The sequence below is a fragment of the Oryctolagus cuniculus genome, chromosome 3, assembly GCF_964237555.1.
Source record: "Oryctolagus cuniculus chromosome 3, mOryCun1.1, whole genome shotgun sequence".
Taxonomy (NCBI): Eukaryota; Metazoa; Chordata; class Mammalia; order Lagomorpha; family Leporidae; genus Oryctolagus; species Oryctolagus cuniculus.
This window is the reverse complement of record NC_091434.1, coordinates 28,252,267-28,265,608: the sequence shown is the minus strand read 5'-3', so window position 1 is coordinate 28,265,608 and position 13,342 is coordinate 28,252,267.

Sequence of the window (13,342 nt, the reverse complement as noted above, 5' to 3'; positions counted from 1 at the left end):
CATATACCAATGCCATCTCACTAGTCCAAGTGATCAATTTATGTTCACAATTGGTCATAATGATAGGACTAAGAGTCAAAGAGATCACACAAACAACACTAGTGTCTGCGAATACTAACTGATAGAATAAAAAAAAGGGAGAGAACGATCCAACATGGGAAGTGGGATACACAGCAGACTCATAGAATGGCAGATGTCCTAAACAGCACTCTGGGCTCAGAACCAGCCCTTAAGGCATTCAGATCTGGCTGAAAAGCCCATGAGAGTATTTCAGGCATGGAAAGCCAAGACACTCTGGGAAAAAAAAAATGACCTAAATGAAAGGTCTCTGCGAGTGAGATCCCAGTGGAAAGAACAGGTCATCAAAGAAGGAGGTACCTTTCTCTGAAGGGAGGAGAGAACTTCCACTTTGACTATGACCTTGTCTAAATATGATCAGAGTCAGTGAACTCAAAAGGCTTCCATAGCCTTGGAAACTCATGACAAGAGCCTAGGGAGATTACTGATGCCATAAACAAGAGTGTCAATTTGTTAAGTCAACAACAGGAGTCACTGTGCACTTACTCCTCATGTAGGATCTCTGTCCTTAATGTACATTGTGATTCAATGCTATAACTAGTACTCAATCAGTATTTTTCACTCTGTGATCTATGTGGATGCAGACTGTTGAAATCTTTAGTTAATATATACTAAACTGATATTCTGTATATAAAGAGAATCGAAAATGAACTTGATGTGAATGGAAGGGGAGAGAGAGCGGGAAAGGGGAGGGTTGAGGGTGGGAGGGAAGTTATAGGGGTGGGGAAGCCATTGTAATCCATAAGCTGTACTTTGGAAATTTATATTCATTAAATAAAAGTTAAAAAAAAAGAACTGCAGACTCTAGGGCTTCACTTTGACTATGAACCACACACTTGGTGAGAGCTGGTTCTGTCCAGATTACCTGAGTTTAGGTGGGACTGCTATATTTCAATCAACCAATGAAGTTGAGAAATAGTGATCAACTCCAGACTTTATAAATGAGGAAACTGAGGTCCAACGAGGTTGAATGATTTGCCAGATATCACACAGCAAATAGGCAGGAATTAGAACACGATTTTTTTTATTATTGCCACCCTCTTGGGAGACCTAGACGGAGTCCAGGCTCCTGGCTTTGGCCTGTCCAAGCCCTGGCTGTTGTGACATATAGGGGCATGAACCAATGGATGGAAGGTCTTTCTGTCATTGTCTATGCCTCCCTCTCATTCTCTGTCTCTCTGTAACTCTGCCTTACTTGGGACTGTCTTCTGCTGTTTTCCAAGGTGCATTTACAGGAGCTGGATTGGAAGTGGAGCTGCTGGTACTTAAGCACCAAACATGTGGGATGCTAGTGTGGCAGACCATGGCTTAACTCACTGTGCCACAATACAGGTCCCATACACTAAAAAAGAAAAGAAGAAGGAAGGGAGGGAAGAAAAGGGAAGGAGGGAGGAAAGAAGTGGAATGAAGAAAAGAAGGAAGGAGAAAAGAAAAAGAGAAGAATGAAAAAGCAGGAATTGATGGTAGACAAGTAGATAAAAATTGAATAAATAATTCAGATTTAAGAATTCTCTTAAAGGGGGCCAGCACTGTGGCCAACAGGTTAAGCTGACGCTTGCAATGCAGACATCTTGTATCAGTGTGCTGGTTTGAGTTTCAGTGTAAGTTCCTGGGCCCTTACAACAACCTGCAAGGAAGACCAGAATGGAGTAACTGGCTCCTGACTTCAGCCTAGCCCAGACCTGACTGTGGTGACCATTTGGCTATTTGAGGAATGAACCAGCAGATGAAATCTCAATCTCTCTCTCTCTCTTTAAAAAATAATTCTTCTAGAAACTTGGTTATTAACTTTAAAAAGGCATTATTTTTATTTGGAAGAGAAAAATGATTAACAGGTAAGATTATTGTCTGATGAAACATTCTCCAAAGTCTAAAATCATGGTTTGGATTGAAGAACATCTGTTTCTTATACAAAGACACATCTTCGCTATCAATGACTAACTCCAAAGAAATTTTCTAACTGGAAATGTGAAGTGGAAAATAGTGCCATTAAAAGAAGGAGGAGGAGAGGAGGAGAAGGAGGACGAGGATGAAGATGGGGATGAGGAGGAGAAGAAGAAAGGGAAGGAGGCCAGCAACAATGTCCAGGCAGCCCAGTTCCCCAAACACTCTGCCATACCCATACCGTATCCCTTGGTGATCATTGGCCACAGGCCCAATAGAAAGATCGGATGAGCAGAAGGATTAGTAAAGGGAAAGTCCAAGGAAAAGGGGCCGTGAGGCAGTAGGACAAGATAAATCTTCACACAAAAAGTGTAAAGTCTGGCAATAGGGGCATTAGACACTTAGTAAAATGAGTCTGCAGAAAGCAAATCATTAATTCTAAGGGAAAACCAGCCCTTAACAATGTAGGAAAGAGGAGCCTGCGCTGTTGTGTAGCGGGTAAAGCCTCTGCCTGCAGTGCTGGCATCCCATATGGATGCCGGTTTGAGTCTCGGCTGCTCCACTTCCAATCCAGCTCTCTGCTAGCCTGGGAAAGCAGTGGAAGATGGCCCAAGTCCTTGGGCCCCTGCACCCATGTGGGAGACCGGGAGGAAGTTCCTAGCTCCTGGCTTCAGATCGGCACATCTCCGGCCATTACGGCGTGAACCAGCAGATAGAAGACCTCCTCCCCTCTCTGCGTCTCCCTCTCTCTGTGTGTAACTCTGACTTTCAAATAAATAAATAAATCCTAAAAAGAAACAAACAAACAAACAAAAAACAAAGTAAGAAAGAATTCAGATCTGATTCCCAACATAGTTAAAAGTTCTCTGTGTTCCCTCTATCTTTCTTCTTGTACAATCCAGGAGAATATTTCATCAAGTACTGTGTAAATGTAGGTTCTGGAAATGCATTTTAAGAGGTGAATCCTCCCTAATCATATTTTTAAAAATATAGTATAAATAGTTAAGAGTTGGTCTTCTGCTGATTATTATTATTTGCACATCAAAAAGCAGTGAGAAATGAAATTAATGGAAATTTGGCCTTCCACGTCCACTCAATATTTCAATATTTGAATCAATGAGTGAAAAAGTTAAAAAAAAAATTTGACAGGAGTCAAGTGTAAAGTTATGTAAAAAATGCACAAATTTCATCTAATATACAATTCAGATTTCTGAACTTTGAGTAAGTTAGCACACATATTTATTTCTGTCATGTTACACGTTAGGAACAAATCTTGTATTCCAAACAAACAGTGAGAAACATGGACATTTCCAGTTAAGAGAATTAAATTTCTAGGAAATGACCTTTCCAGGAGTTGTTCAAAAGAAACAAATAGTTGGCACTTAGGGAAATTGAATATTTAAAAATACGCCTTGAAGAGCTAAATGACCTTTACTTTCTCTCACTAAATATAAAATGCTCACCTGAGTCCAGATTACACATTTATAGAGAATTTTATTTGAGGTATCCAAGCATTTAGACATAGAACATTTTGCTTGCCAAAACTCCTAGCATTAAAACGAAGTGGAGTTTGTGTAGGAACATTTTTAGATATGAATCTGTACTGCTAATGCCCCAGGAGAAAAAAAACAATAATGTGACTTAGGACATAAAATGCAAAACAAGGACCACTTTCATAAGCAAAGGAACTTCACAGTTACTTTCCCTTTTCTCCCAATTCATCAGGGAACTAAGGGGGGTTATTAAACTTAAGAGCTATTGTTGAGTTTCTATCTTGTTAACATTGTGTTCTGATAATAAGATAATTAGAGGTCTATCTTTGAGTTTATAGGACAGAAAACCTTTCTTCTCTAATCTCTGAAATTAACTGGCTCAAGCCTGCAAATTAAACTAACAAAAGACTGATTAACAGAGGGAAAAGATTTGTTCATATGCGGATTTATGTGACAGCAAACAAAAGAAGTGCAGGCTTGTGAAATGGTTAAAGTTTAGAGTTTATATTTCTGATTTAGGAGAATTAGAGGGGATAGAAATTGCTTCTATGGGAAAAACAAATAAGTTTCATTAGGAAAGTAAAATGGGCTTGTAGGGAGAACAAAAGACAATGATGCTAGCATCTAAAGTGGTATGAGTGTTCTTTCTGCCTTCTTCAGGGCCATAAAAATTCTCCATAAAAGGGATTTATGATAGGTATCCTCTTGGCCACTCTCAGGTAGAAGCTGTCCCAAGGAGGAAATTTATGCTAATCACCATTTATCAGAAGTTTCTATGCTCAGTCAGATAAAGTAAGCCCTGAGAAGGCTTCTCTCTGCATCTGCTGAATGGCAAATATCTTGAGTTTAAAATAATCTTTATATCAACTGTGGGTTTCCATTGTCTCAGACTGTATTTCAAGCATTTAACTCTCTAATGTCATAAAGCTACTATTGGTTCTTCCAATGCTACAAATATATATTCTCTATTCAATAACTAGAAAGGGATTTTAAAATAAGTATTCTTATGAAAACCAGATTTCTCTTCCTGCTCATTTAGAAAAAGCTCCAGTAGAGATTGAATAGCCCCTGTTATCCAGAGTCATGCTTTCCCTTTGGTTTTGTTTCAAAACCTTTTTGGGGAACACTACTAGTGGAAGTGCCCACAATTTAAGACCATTTAGAAGTTTCTCAGTTTAAATTTTTCCACTGATGTTTCTTTCATTGCATTCAAAGTATGACTCTTTGGAGTGAAAAGGCAAATATAATATGAAAATGGTAGCTTCTAGTGGAAAAGGATAGATAATAGAGTAGAAGCAGACCGTTTGAAAGGCTGGCAAGTTCAACTCCAATTTCTTTCAGGTGAATACTGAGGTCTCATTGGTACTTTGAGAAGTCATTGTAATTCATAATTTTGATTTTTATAGTTTTTAATGTGAATTTGATTTTATATTGGAAATTAGTGATGTTACTTCTCAAAAAGCTCTAACTAATGAAGACAAAGGAAATGCTAAAGACATTTCCACAGCTTCATTTTAAAACTGTCGGATTAAATGTAAGTACTTTATTTTTTTTAACTTTTATTTAGTAAATATAATTTTCCAAAGTACAGTTTATGGATTACAATGGCTTCCCCCCCATAACTTCCCTCCCACCCGCACCCCTCCCATCTCCTGCTCCCTCTCCCATTCCATTCACATCAAGATTCATTTTCAATTCTCTTTATATACAGAAGATCAATTCAGTATATATTAAGTAAAGATTTCATCAGTTTGTACCCACACAGAAGATAAAGTGTAAAATACTGTTTAAGTACTAGTTATAGCATTAATTCACATTGGACAACACATTAAGGACAGAGATCCCACATAAGGAGTAAGTACACAGTGACTCCTGTTGTTGACTTAACAATTTGACACTCTTGTTGATGGCATCAGAAATCTCCCTAGGCTCTAGTCATGAGTTTCCAAGGCTATGGAAGCCTCTTGAGTTCACTGACTCTGATCATATTTAGACAAGGTCATAGTCAAAGTGGAAGTTCTCTCCTCCCTTCAGAGAAAGGTACCTCCTTCTTTGATGACCTGTTCTTTCCACTGGGATCTCACTCGCAGAGACCTTTCATTTAGGTCATTTTTTTTTTTTTTTTTTTGCCACAGTGTCTTGGCTTTCCATGCCTAAAATACACTCATGGGCTCTTCAGCCAGATCTGAATGCCTTAAGGGCTGATTCTGAGGCCAGAGTGCTGTTTAGGACATCTGCCATTCTATGAGTCTGCTGTGTATCCCACTTTCCATGATGAATTGTTCTCTCCCTTTTTGCTTCTATCAGTATTTGCAGACACTAGTGTTGTTTGTGTGATCCCTTTGACTCTTAGACCTATCAGTGTGATCAATTGTGAATTGAAATTGATCACTTGGACTAGTGAGATGGCATTGGTACATGCAATTTTGATGGGATTGTAATGGAATTTAAAATGTAGGTGATCATCATAATGCAGTTACTAATACTCTATGTTGGGGCCCGCACTGTGGCGCAGCGGGTTAATGCTCTAGCCTGAAGCACCAGCATCCCATATGGGTGCCAGTTCAAGACCTGGCTGCTCCACTTCCCATCCAGCTCTCTGCTGTTTCCTGGGAAAGCCGTAGAAGAAGGCCCAAGTCTTTGGGCCCCTGCACCAGTGTGGAAGACCCAGAAGAAGCTCCTGGCTCCTGGTTTTGGATTGGCGAAGCTCCAGCCATTGCGGCCAACTGGGGAGTGAACCATCAGGTGGAAGACCTTTCTCTCTCTCTGCCTCTCCTCTCTCTGTGTAACTCTGACTTTCAAATAAATAAATAAATCTTTTTGAAAAAGTCTCTATGCTTTTTAAAATAGAAAATGAAGTTCTAGCTATTATCTTTCCTAATATACAACAACAATAATGTCATCATCGGTGACATTGTTCAAAAAAAGAAAAGAAAAAATTGATTTCAACATAAAGTAGCATTTAAATGCTAGCTGGCCTGTTTAAGTGATAAGAGAGGGGTATAAATGAAATGTATTTCTAATTCCCAAAAGATAATCACAAAGTCCTCATATAAAACTAAAATAAATCTGGAGCAACTTTGTGCTTGAGGATGAAATGATGCAAATAAGTAAAAGTCATTTCTTGGTCTCATAATCTGGGCCCTTTCTCAATGGACTCTTGTACTGAAAATGATTTTCTATGGAGCAACATATGGATCATATATCAGAATGGTTTTCTCCTGCATAATAATCCATCACTTGTTCATATACCTTATAGTGGAAAAAATACATATATTGTTGGGGTAAAATGTTATCAGTAAGCTTGAGGTTGCTCCCCGGTATAAAGAAACCCTCCAGATCCCATCTGTTATCAAAGCATTGTCTCTATGAGAAGGTATCTCAAAGTCAACATCCTTAGCAAAATTTTACACACTGAAATGGCAAAATGGGTTCCCTCTGGGTTCTCAATAAACTTTAAATAGCTCTGAATTTATAAATCTCCAAAGCCAGACCTAAAACTAAAGATAAAGAAAACATTCATTCATTCTCCTTTAAATATGTGCTCATTGATTGCCTCCAAAATTCTATTTTTGGGGCCGGTGCCATGGCTCACTTGGTTAATCCTCTGCCTGCGGCACCAGAATCTCATATGGGCATTGGGGTCTAGTCCCAGTTGCTCCTCTTCCAGTCCAGCTCTCTGCTGTGGCCCAGGAAGGCACTGTAGGATGGCCCAAGTGCTTGGGTGCCATGGGAGACCAGGAGGAAACACTTGGCTCCTGGCTTTGGATCAGCGCAGTGCCGGCAGTGGCAGCCATTTGGAGGGTGAACACAAAAGAAGGAAGACCTTTTTCTCTGTCTCTCTCTCTCACTGTCTAACTTTATCTTTCAAATAAATAAAATAATAATAAAAAATTCTACTTTCACAGTAAGTCATTCTAAAAAAAACATATATGTTGCATATGAGAGACCAGGCAATGTAGATATCCTCATTAATAAATTTGGTTGAACATAATATGTTTTACACACAACAGAATATTAAACTATTACCAAAAAGCCTTAAGAGACTATATATGAAGCTGGATAATGTTTGTGAGGGTTGTCTGGGGAGAAAAGTAGTAAATAAAACATGACTAGTGAATGTTCCCATATTTGCAAAATGCTGTAGATGGGTTTAAGAATTGAATATAAATGATATACAATCAATGTTCTTAAAATTTTGACTTCCTGGATGTATATTTTCTCATTTCCTTCAACAAATATTCATTGTTTGTGAAGTAAAAGCTGAAGTAATTATAAAAAGAATTGGCCAGTATAGCTAACATACCGAGTTTGTGCTATGCCTGTTGACTTTCTTACCCACCATGTGTGGAAAGGGCGACTTGGCTGATTACTCTTTCAGGACCTCAATGTAAACTCAGCTTTCTGGTTTTATGAGGGGTCAGATGGGTTAATGAGCAGTCAGGTTGGTCCTGGTGGAAATTGAGGGAGCAAAATGCTTGCTTTTCCCAAAAGTTATCTTCAGCAAAGTCAAGAGTCTGTTCCTTGGGAGCCTCCAATTTTACCATGAGAATAGCAAGGGAGTGGTGATTTTATCCTTCTGAGCTAAGGCTTTACTACCTACCTACCCTCCCATGGCATTTTGTTTTATCATGAGCAAGCAAGTAAGATTACAGATCAGGTCTTTTGATGTTTTTATTTCCTTGCCTATAACTAATTGTCAAGTTTTCTTTTCTTTCTTCTCCAAAATTGTGCTAGAAAACCCACCACCACAAGCCCCTTGTGTTTTGCCTCTCTTGGAGCGAACCTTTCAGGTCACTCTGGCTGGAGTTTCCGACTTAAATAAATCTTGCTTTTCTCTTGGACCTGTCCACTTGGCAATTCTTCTTCCATGTGAGACAAAGAACTGAGGTAATTCTTCCTGTGCCATCATCTTACCCATAACAGTTTCATCCATCCATTGGAGCAAAAAAGACAAAGCACTTTTCTTATAGCAGCTTTGATCAGTTTAGTGCCCCAAACAGCAGGAGAAAGATTTCCATGATGTCAGATTTGCCTTGTTTTAGAACATCAAGAGATAATGTTCTCCACTTTGTCCCTCAAGTCTTGTGTTGGAGGTATGGGGCAAAAACATTGGGTTGCATTCCCATCCTACTCCCAAACATTTCTACACAGATGTGAGCAAAGATGTAGCACACCAGATCTGGTTGCTCAATCCTAGCATGAGGCATGATTGAGCCTTACCTAATCCCTGGGAACATAGTGCTCAGAATGCTTTTTAAGTTATAGAAAGAATGTGTTATATACACAGAAAGCTTCAGGGTATGCTATACCAACATGTTGGGACTTGTCAACATTAATTTACGCAAACCTTGAGATTGATGATGTTCTTGTTTTTTTTTTTTTCTGCTAGGGTCCTGAATTTCAGTTCCCATGGTTGGCTGTACCACAGGATATGACTACCTGATTAGTCTTCCATAGAAACCTTAGATCTAGAGACTTGTGCAGGCTTTCCTATGCAGAGACACCTGTACATGCATCTCTGCTGCTCCCAGGTAAAGAGAAATGCATATCATGTAAGATAACAGAGAGGGAAGGATTTGGGAGACTGGACCACACTTCTCTGGGCTCTTTCTAATACATATCATTTTTTCTGTCGTTCTGGCTCTTTTAGCTATAATAAATTCTAGCTGCAAGTATAACCTACTATTGAATCTTATGAGATCTTCTGGTGAATCAGAAAACAAAGATGGTAGTCATGAAGCCAGAATTTGGGGTGCCATCCAATATCACCGTATGTGTTAGGAAAATGGTGCAGTCTTATCTGTGGCGCGATCTACACGCTGACACCATCCTAGGCTCTAGCCCCTGCCGCCATTGCTGGAAGCCAGGTGGCCACATGGCTCAACCACTGGTGTCAAACTCCACCCCCATCTTAATGGGATTCACTGCTCCTTTTTGCCGGCCCTCCGACAAAGTTTTAAAAGGACCTGTTCCTGAACACGTGGCTCTCTCTTCTCTCCTGCTCACTCTGTCTCTTGGCTCTCTCTTCTCTGTGCTCTCTGCTCTCCTCTCCTCCCCTCCCCCGTCTCTCTTCTGTCTCTCTCTTCTCTCCTTGCTAGCTCCTCTCCTCTCTCTCTCTCTCTCTCTCTCTCTCTCTCTCTTATACTCTCTTTCTCTCTCTTTTTCCTTCTTTGCCCCTTCCCTCCAACCTGCTGGTTTTCCCCAATAAACCCTTTCCCTTACTCTGGTGTTTGGTGTGTTTTGTAATGGCCTAACAGTATGCTTATTAATAAGTTCTCAATATTAATAAGCCCATGTGGGTTCTTGCCTAATATTCAGGGAAGAATTCTGAATACAGGCTTAAATGAACGAGGCAGCATAGTACATTTTTAAGCTTTTATTCAGTAAGGGAAATGCTTATGAGAGTGAAAGTTTTATGTAAAAGAGAGCCATAAATCTGAGTTCATACCAAGTACCAGGAACCAGCCACGTGGAGGAATATCTAAGCCATACATAAAGTAGGTGGGTGGCCTGAGGGCCACACGTCCTGGAGGCACAGGGCTGCAGCCAGCCCTGTACTGGCAAGAGGCCAAGGAAAGGAAGGGACGGGCACACCGTGTCCCAGGCTTTTAATCCACTTTCAAACGCGAGTGGTTAATTAACCTGATTGACCAGTGGGTGTTCAGGTGTGTCCAGGTAGGGGCTTGAGGTCACATAGGGGTATGGTGAAGGCATGGTCTTCCAGCTCACAAACATAATCAATTTTAACCTGTATGCCTGCCTACATCAGTCACATTCTCAAAACATAAGCTCTCTATTTCACCACAACACTGTGACCACAATTCCATGTTGCAATTGCTATTCCCTACCAAGATGGCATTTAACATTTTTCTGGAATTTATCTATTTAACGATCTTGCTGAACAACAGAATCTGAAAGGCTCACTTCATTGGATTTTTCTTCCTCTGAGTTTGTGAGTTTGAACTTTTGCATTCTTAGCCAAGGACCTTACTGAGATATGTGGAAGCCAAAATCTTCATGTGAACTACAGAATGATATAAACAATGATGAGATTTCCATCCTGAATATCAGAGAGAATTAAAAAGAGGGGACCCGTGCAGGATACTGAACATGATAGCTGCAGAGAAAAGGAACAGAAAGAAGCCTGTATGCCTGGGCTCAAAGCAGCTGCTTTGGTTCTTTTGATTCTTCACTGCCAGTTGGTTTGGGAGCAGTTATTCAGGAAGTAGAGTCACTGAAATTCACTGTCGTTTGTTCAAGGGCTTCTTATGTGGGAAGAGCTACTTATTTCTTCCTCAGAATTTTTCTCTGACACTGGACGCTTTGCAGATTATCTTCCCAGTGAACAATTTTTAAATTGTTCATCATTTGTTGAACATCTGAGATATTTTGAAATTTTAGGTGTTAGTATGTAGGTATACAGCTTCACTGGTAACATAACTTTTTCTTTGCTACTGTGCATCCATCTACTAGAAAAGCTACAATTTCCATTTATATGTGTTTGTCTTTTGCACACAGACCATTCTTGTACCTCCTACGACTATATCTATCTTTGAGGGACAAGACAGATTTTCCCAAGGATTTGGATTGCTGGAAATTTACTGCTGTGAGATAATGGATGTAAATGACTTCCCAGTGGCAGTTTTGCTTTGTGAACTTTCAAAATTAGAATCTGTGAATCAGATCAGAATAATCATCTTTTGCTATCAAAATTATGAATTTGAGCAGTAATTGTTATTGTTAAATAACTTTAATGATTTTTTTTGGTGGTTAAAGTTTTATAGAAAGAGAACCTTGTATTCTAATATATTTTTCAGTGAGCATCTTCAATTACATGCATTCATTTGGAACTATTTTAATAGTTTAGTGTTTTCAAATGACCTAACATCCTCATTCCAAGAAACTGTTGATTATCTCCATATTATTTCTCTTGTTGCGACTATCAGACTCTACCTTTAAATATTTTCCCCTTTTTTCACATAAAATTCAAGCTAAGCATGTAACTAGGCGGGAACCTGCACAGTATCTTATTAGTACTTGGCTGTTGGGTCTTTGACAACAATATCAGGACTGTTTCCGAACTTAAGAAACTGATTTCAATTTAGGTCAGTATTAAAATCTTTTCTGTGATGTCCCTCCTATGTTCTACCGGTAAGATGTCAATATTTTTCATTATGGAATTCTTTAATATGTACAATCTTTTGATTTATTTATGTTAGGGTCAAAGAGGGTTAGACAGAAAGGGACACAAAGACACAAAGAAAAGTTTCCACTGGTTCACCAACCAAATGCCCATAATTACAAGGTGGGAGCTGAAGCTGGGAGCTCAATCCAGATCTCCCATATGGATATTGGGAGCACAGTTACCTGGGCAATCATCTGCTGCCTCCAAGGGTGCACATTAGTAGAAGCTGGAATCAGGAGCCAGAGCTGGGAACCGAACCCTGGCACTCCTATAAGGGATAGAAGCTATAAGGAATGTGAGCATCTTAACCCATGTCTTAACTATTAGGCTAAATGTCTGCCTCACAATCTTTAAACTATTTCATAAAATTAGATAGCACTGGAAAGAAAAACTATATTTGTCATACAATAATAAAGTTGCCAATCTGAGTATTGTAGTGAATATTAGGATGATTACTAATTGGTCTGTCATTGTCTGACAAGGGGAACCTAGCAAAAGCCAGGAATGAGGCCAAAGTTTGTAGATTGTAAAGCAATTACATTTCTATTGTTAATTATCAAATGCTGTTAGCATTTTTCTACAAAGTAGCGTGCATTTTGTTTAAAATATTGGATACCAGGATGCTTTTACCAGAATTATGTCAGTAAGCATACTAATTTGAGTACAGACATAAATGACTTTAAAAGTACCTTTCATTTCTGTCTTAAACTATATAATCACAGTTGTTAGTGCCCTTTCCAGCTACCTCCTTGCCCATTCCTGAAACTCTAGGGGACAAGTCATGACTAAGCACAGGGATTTGGAAAGTAGAATGTGCCAAAGCAGAGTACATGTGGGCCAACAGAGTCTGAAGAGGTGAACGCCCAGAAGTTCAACACTGAAGCCACAGCAGTCACACAAGTGACACGGTATGCAAGACAGGAAAGAAGAGATCCAAAGTGTATAGTGACAAGAATGCCTGCTAAAGTCTGACTAAAGAAAGTGGGTAAGAGAACAGGTGTATATGAGCTCCTTAGTTGAAATTCCAGCAACATGATCTCTTAGCTCTGTAACTTTGGATAAGTAACTTAATACTTCTAATTTCAGTAACTTTAATGGAAAAGGAATCAGGACAGCTTTTAATGTAAAACTTTCCAAATGATATCAGGAACCAAGTTTGAGATCATAGCTAAAATCTCTTGATGCCCCTTTGTAAGAAGGTTACTAAACTCATGACCTAACCCCTCCATTTACAGGGTTATAACACTCTTCTAAAGCCAGAGGTGTCTAAAGTCAAACATCTAAAGATGGCTTCTTCCTTGGCCCTACAAATTACTCCAAATATTCAATCAACAGAAAGTGCTTGAAACCTAGGTAAATCTACCCAGCTTCCCACACATATATTGTCCCCTACAGTTCCAGCTTGCTGATACCCTTACCCCCAGATGCAGGCTGCCCTGGAGCCTTGAGTGTCAGTTGTCTCCTCTTCAGAGCTGTATGTCACAGAGTTTTGCTTTTCATCCAAGTAGAAGTCATTTTAATGTGTTCTAACATATTCAGAACCTAGCAAATGTTAAAACACATCTCTTACCTAATGATATATAAAATGTTAGGTAAACAATGCATGTAATTTATTTAGCATGATTCCTAGTACATAGTTGTTTTGCCCACTTCACACAGTTCCTCCAGCCATAAGGACTTCTTCAGGCTACAAGATAAG